Source organism: Genypterus blacodes, unplaced genomic scaffold (genome assembly GCF_046128005.1).
Source record: "Genypterus blacodes isolate CSIRO-AG114 ecotype Tasmania unplaced genomic scaffold, CSIRO-AGI_Gbla_v1 ptg000011l_1, whole genome shotgun sequence".
NCBI lineage: Eukaryota > Metazoa > Chordata > Actinopteri > Ophidiiformes > Ophidiidae > Genypterus > Genypterus blacodes.
This window is the reverse complement of record NW_027466825.1, coordinates 674,685-680,684: the sequence shown is the minus strand read 5'-3', so window position 1 is coordinate 680,684 and position 6,000 is coordinate 674,685.

Sequence of the window (6,000 nt, the reverse complement as noted above, 5' to 3'; positions counted from 1 at the left end):
GCATTTCTAAAGCACACTGCAACTACTTGACACACACACACACACACGTACACACACACACACGGACGCGCACACACAAAGCACACCTGGGGAAACATTCCTCGAGGGAAGTCATCAATCAGTTTTATGGCTTTCTCTGGGAAAGTTTTCCTCTCCAATCAAGCTTCCTCCCTCCCCACCCCCACATCAATTCCCGTTCTTATATTCTATGCTTTTCCATCTGTATCAGTTTTTGTTCTTCTGCGAGCGCACATCTGAGAACGATCCACTCCAGCCAATTAACTTAAAGTATTTTTCCTATTCCACTGAGGGATAATTGGCGCAAACTGGCAAGTGAAACCTTTTGCCTGCACCATACAAGATAAGACGACTACAACTGGCTTCCTCCCGTGTCCTCAATTTGCCCGCCACTGGTGATAAAGCAGAGGTGGAGGATGGAGGGGCTGCACAGTGGGAGAAGGCCCTGAACACACCAGGAAATGCTGAATTGAGTCTTATGATCCAGTTTTCTCTTAAGGAGGGAAAATGATCAGTTAGGAAAATACTAATACAAAGTTTCAGGAGTTCTTGTCAAGCTGTAGGTTTGCTAATTTCGATCGGCAATCCAAGCCCCTGTCTCTTCTTTATCACCACATTACAGACCAACTCAATTGTGCCAAATCTATTCACTTAATTGCCCCAAATCCAATACGTCTTCCTGCAAACAGCATTTGTTGCAGGGCTGCTATGTTAGGTTACATTAGAGGTGTACCTAATAAATTGGTATGTCAGTGTTGAGACAAGACTTGAGGTCAGACAATGTTTGGATAGATGGGTAAACACGGGCGTGGACTGGAGTGACATGAACCTTTTGACTCAAACGTTTGACACCTTCCATCAAACCAAAGATTAAAGACAAACTCTACAAATGTTAAGCTTTATATTTATGTGTGTATTTGTAATTTAATTATATAGTTCCATCTGAAATAAGTAAGTATTATCAAAATGCCTCCATAATTTCTCTAAATCAATTATACAAATGACTGCTGTGGCTTTAAGCCCAGGTTCATAAAGGAACTCTGACTTGTTTAGGCCTCGTCTGTCTTGACTTGTGACCTGCTTGTTGTGCCTCGGGACTTGAGACATTGTTGTGATTTGTAATAACTTCTTAAGCAAGTATGTAACAGCCCCGTCTCAGAAAGTGATTCATCCAGATTGACTCGACACCAATATTGCGCTGCGCTGCGCTGCGCTGCGCTTATGCCGCTCACGATGGCGTCACTTTTACGCACCGCATGCGTAAAAGTCGTGCCTGCAGCTGGGTTCAGTCGCTATAAGGAGACCTGCACCTCCCTTGCAGCAGGTCCCGTTAATTTGCCTTCCTCCCCCCTCATCCCCACCACCCCTCTGTCTGCGCTTCTTGCCCCCTCCCGGCAGGTTCGGGCTCCTTCCTCCCTCTCGTCTCCACACGCACTCGAGCTGGATGTGCAGACACTTGCTGCGCTCCTCTCCATGATCCAGGCAGACCTCCATGAGCGGGAGCCAAAGGCGAAGGGGAACCAGTGGGACGCACATGGTGAGCTCGTTTATCCTGCACCCTCTTCAATATGTCTCTGTGTGTGTGGGTGTGTGGGAGTCCTGGCTGTTTCACGCGTGAGCACTTTGTAAAGGTTGTATCTCACACACGGGTGAATCCGGGGGAGAGGCGAGCCAGTTGTGTACGGCGAGCACAACGCGATTTCTGTCCTTGTCACTTTAAGAAGAAGCAGAAATCCCGAAAAAAGGCTCAATTCTGATTACAAACTTTTTACGAAATGACACAAGAGGGATAAAGTGAATCTATGTGGCTCCTAACCCACTCAGCGGATTTAAGCTTCATATTTTTGTTACCATCGCCGATTTCCATGTCTTAAAATTCAGCTGATAAGTGCTGGTTTCAGAATTTTCTATTTAAATTTAATTACTCAATTCCTTCAAAACCTTCTGCGATGTATTTGTTGCATTTTTAAGCTGAATTACACTTGCATCATATTTGCGATATTAGAAATTGTTTTAGACACAGTTCACTTCAGAATCAATCCAAAGTTAGACGCCTTTTTTTTTAACCTTACGAGCTATATATTAATAATTACGTCACTTTTCAGCAGCTATTTTCAAAATAAAGCTGCAGCGAGGACAGATTCGATTTGCGAATGTTGATTAATTGTGTTGTTCCTGAACCAAAAAAATGTATTAAGAACAATAACGGGTACTCCAATTGGTATGTAATATCACAACAATCCACATGTTGGGCTTTTCAAATGGAATAATTTGTCCTGTAATTTTCCAAACACATGGAAAACAAATTATCAAGATTTTAAAAAATGTCTCTTAAGTAAGTGATCGATTATTACCGAGATAGACTCGCACTGTAAATATTATTATTCGTGTCTGGGATATAAAATGAACTGCGCAGCCACTTACTGCATAACAAGTGCAATTAGGTCTGTGTCATTAAAGCAATTAGGCTCTGGGCTTCATACAAACCGAGTCTCGCCAAAGTAATCAAACTAAATATGATCAACATTTACGTTTAATGAACCGTATAATGTGAGTGATTATACTGGGCTCCATTAAAAGCAACGACCCGAGGGTCCGTCTGAAATGTTACTTTATTAAAAAAAATACATCCAAGTCAAATACATTCACCGTCATTTCCCTGGCATACATTTGAAAGCTTATAAGGGCATGAACAGGAACGTTTTAAAGTAAACAGTTGAGTAATTTATTTAACTTTTCTCTCTCTTTGTATCAACTGATTATAAACTCATCAGGTACATTTGCAGATAAAAATCGCATTCAACGGCGCTTCTCATTTGTTTTTATGCGTAAAATGGGCGCAGCTCCGCGCCATGTTTTCCTCTGGCCCGCCTGCTCGTCGCCATTAACCCGATGTGACACAGCATGGGTTTAATTGACACGCAATTACCTTTATTTCCACCGCAGCCCGGGTTGTCTTTGGCGTGATATGAACATGAAATCACCCTGATTTCATTTCCATCTGTTTTTCTGTATCGCAGCGTTTGAAGCGCAGCGCCTCTGCCAACATGCAGGAGGCTGTAAACTGGCGTGGGAAGAGACAAGAGGAACCTCACTTTAAAATCCATATGTTTTCTTATTCAAAAACGCAATAAGCAGGACTCATGGGTCAGTGACAGAGGCAGAGGAAGAGTTGGGGGCCCCCGGGGGTCCGCATGCACGCAGCAGACTGGCAGCAGCCTGACGGAGGTGCAAACTTGAAGGACAGGGGCCTTTGGCTAAAGATACAAGCAGCGATAATCCATTTTGTGCCGTCTGCCGGTTTCACCTCCCTGACTGCCCCACTAAAATTAGATTATTACACCTAAAACAGAACCTGGAATCTGCTCCGTGTGGAATAACACACACACACACACACACACATATGGGCTTCGAGCGTGCAGGCAGGAATGCGGTTTGGGAATACGCGGCGCATACGTAGCCTTTCTCTTCTCGCCCAGCGTCCGAGTGTTGTATTTCTGACCGACGGAGGACAATTGCAAATTAGCAAAGGTGTCAGTGTGGTAACATGTACTGACAGGTGCTTCACACACACACACACACACACACACAGGAGAGAGCCTTTATAATTGATCAGGTTTATTTAAAGCCCAATATGTGGATCAGAGTCTTGGAGGGAGGAGGCACTTTGGAATTCTGGGAAATCCTCCCAGCAGAGCGGTTTATTCTTTCTGAGCCTTGTCGTGTCATAACTGAATAATTGCAATTTATCCAAAAATCAATTTAAATCTCCTCCATCTCTCCAGCCGACATGGCGAGCCGGGCCGCTGTGCTCGCGTCTGGCCCATGACGAGGAATGTTAAAGTGTGTGAGAGAGGCCAAATCTGGCTCATCTGCTCGCCATAAGCGCTCGGCACCCACACAGGGGCCCAAGAGAGTGTGTATGTGTGTCAAATGGGGAGACGAGAGTTAACAGGTAGCAAGAAGAGAATCCAATGCATCTCCAATATGTTTCTCCATCCGTGCTAAGTCGCAACAAATCTCTTGGTATCTTCACTTGACCTGAGATCCTTTCTTCCCCTGGTCGCCTTTAACTGTTCTTTCTGTTTTCACAAGCGTTCTAAGCCTCATCTCCCTCCGAGCGTAACGTTTGGGCCTAATAACGGGGCTGGTTGTGAGGGGGGGGGGGTAAATATGGACTCCAGCTTGTTGCTCGGGGCTTCCAGAGCGAACATGAGCAGCGGCCTCCCTCGCTCCCTCTCCTCCTCTGTTGCACCGTGCTGTAAACATGGCCCCAGGTTGTCAGCAAGTATTTTTTCCAGCTCCGTGCCAGCCGAGCATAGCTGCTTCAAAAGATCACCCACCCGAGATGTTGTTGATCTCATCGGGCCACGATTTGGCCGTACAAGCTTTTCGAAAAGAAGAGCGAGACATTTATTTGAGGACTTTTACTCCAACGCAAAGTTATTTCTTTAGTTGATTGTGGTGATTCTGAGGTCGTTTTAGCACAAACTAGGTCACTGATATTCTGGAGATACTACACATCATTTACTTACCTGGTCCAGAAGCTTTTGAATGGACACTTATGCATGAAATATATAGGTTAAGTTGGATACGGTTAAGCTCACCATCGCCTCAGAAAGAGTTTTTCTGTGACATTTTACCTTGAATTGTTTGTGTTTTGAGCAGGAAGTAGCTGATAGAATGTTGCAGAGGGGCATTGTAAGGCAAAATAGCAGCCAAAGAAAATGTAATTTACAAGACATTGCTGTCATTATAGCTCGGTTCTATTTGGGAAACCCAGAGACACATTTAGCTTTTATCGTAGTGTGCATAACTTCTATGTTTGTGCTGTTGGGAGTAACGGCACAGGGATCCATATAAGGGACCTGGTAAGTAAACGCCACATAATGCTCCAACTCACACAAGAACAATCCCAGCCACCAAGGCTCACATTGCCAAATAGTGGTATAATAATCTTCACCTGAAAATCAATTTTGTGAAATTATCGGAATACCGCTTTAAATGTTATTCCTTGCGGTGCATATAGTGGCAGGCAAAACTAATTGTTAGCAGTGGATGCTGGTGCTGTTGGTAGCTTATGTATCAACAAAACGTCTGTGTCAACGCATGTCCGTCTCATCAAACGGCACATTAACAGCGAATGCCGCTCGTCCGCGACGTGTCCTTCCGACGCGGCGGCCCGTGTGAATTTATGGAAAGCGGCGAGAGGAAAAAAACATTGAAACCATATCCGGTCATGGGTTACGTCGGCGGTGCCAGACGGATGATCTGGTTTCGGAGAGGGAGTCTGGATTTGGCCTGAGGGGCACATTAAAAGCCTCACAGGGGGGGGAGGGGGCGTCCTCTCAGATGAGCATCCATTTATCAAAGCAGTGGAAATGGGCCAATGTTTAATTAGTCATGTAATGTGGCAAAGACAAGTGCAAGTGCATGTCATGGGAATGTTAAACAACCTTCCTCTTCCTCTTCACCCTCCTGTGCTTCTCTTGTCCCGGCACCCCTGACCCCTCCTGACACTAAACCCCCCCCCCTCCCAGGCCAGCCACGCTACTCCACAATACATTCTTACTTGCTTATCCACATGTCACTACCAAAGTCCCTTCTTCCCTCAATCCTTCAATAACCTTTACCCCCCTCAAAGCTCAATCTCCCGCTCACCCTTCCGCTTGACACTTCCCGTTTTATCCGGGAGGAAGACACCGACACCGCATGAAACCGGAGGCCTAATTAATCAACCGATCAGCTAATATGCTCTGCTTTTTATCCGCGCGTTGACTTTCCCGCGGGGCATGTCTCGACTTGTTAGGAATGCCCAGCGGAGGAGCACCGGACCTGCGGAATGTCATTCGATGGCACCGGGGTCACGGCGAGACCGCTCATCACTCCAACTGTCAGTTGTGACGTTTCCAGTAGCGACGCTTGAAAACAGAGTCATCCGATACTCGGTTTTGTCCCGAACATGGATCGGCATGGATTGGA